Here is a 995-nt window from a genome sequence, read left to right on the forward strand (position 1 = left end):
AGAATGTGGATCCACTATGTGGGAGTCAATTATTATAGACCATCTAAAAATGAGTTTTGTAGTTTAAATAATGAAATTAATCACCATAACTCGTTCACAAGTCTGGTTTGGATCCACCTTAGGGAATTGGGCAGAGCATTTTCTGAGTGATCTATGCATATCCCAGAGTACTAGGAATGCTGGATGATTGAGTCTAGAATATTGCATGGTGCCCTCGAGATTACCTCTATACAGAGCATTGTTTTTCTATTTCGTGGTTTGTTTATCAAAAGCAGGCAGGCATACTGTTGTCTGCACAAATAGTGGCAACTGGGTTCTCTTTCAAGATAAAACTGTAAATGTTTTTTTCATAAAGTAAAATTGAATCCAAACTACAAATAAGGGTCAATATTTTGGAATAGGTTTTCATGATTTTTTTTTTTTGTTTTTTTTTTTTGTTTTTTTTTTTTTTTTTTTGCATTGTTAATTGAGAATCTATCTTCTGTCTGATTTTTTTTTCCTCCATCCCTCTTCTCCTTCTTTATTTCTCCTGGGATTGATCTAAAATTTGGTTGCTTCTGGTTGTACATTTAAGTAATTTTTAGTTTAAGCAGAGGTGAGTGAGTAGGAAGAACCCACCAAGAATAGATAATAAAAATGAGTATCAGTTACTCTAACTTAAAGTCACCATTATATCACGGTTATCTGTCTCTAATTCCTCACTAAATATATATAATTCTGTATGTTACATTATAAAACATGTACTTAAGATTTTGTTGTTTTTTCAAGGTCACTCTAGGTTTCGACTTGTGTAAACTAGGGGGTTAATACCCCCAAAGAACAAAAAATGTGATTGAATAGAACTCAAAAGCTGATGAATTCCATTGGCTAAGAAATCAAACAAAAGAGAAAATTTAAAAAATAAGTAACTGAAGGGACATGTCTCAGTTCTACTGTAATGATTCTTATGCATTCCCATCGCAGGTTTCTTCTTCACTATGTATATTTTTCAATAT

The sequence above is a fragment of the Phodopus roborovskii genome, unplaced genomic scaffold (assembly GCF_943737965.1).
Source record: "Phodopus roborovskii unplaced genomic scaffold, PHOROB, whole genome shotgun sequence".
Taxonomy (NCBI): Eukaryota; Metazoa; Chordata; class Mammalia; order Rodentia; family Cricetidae; genus Phodopus; species Phodopus roborovskii.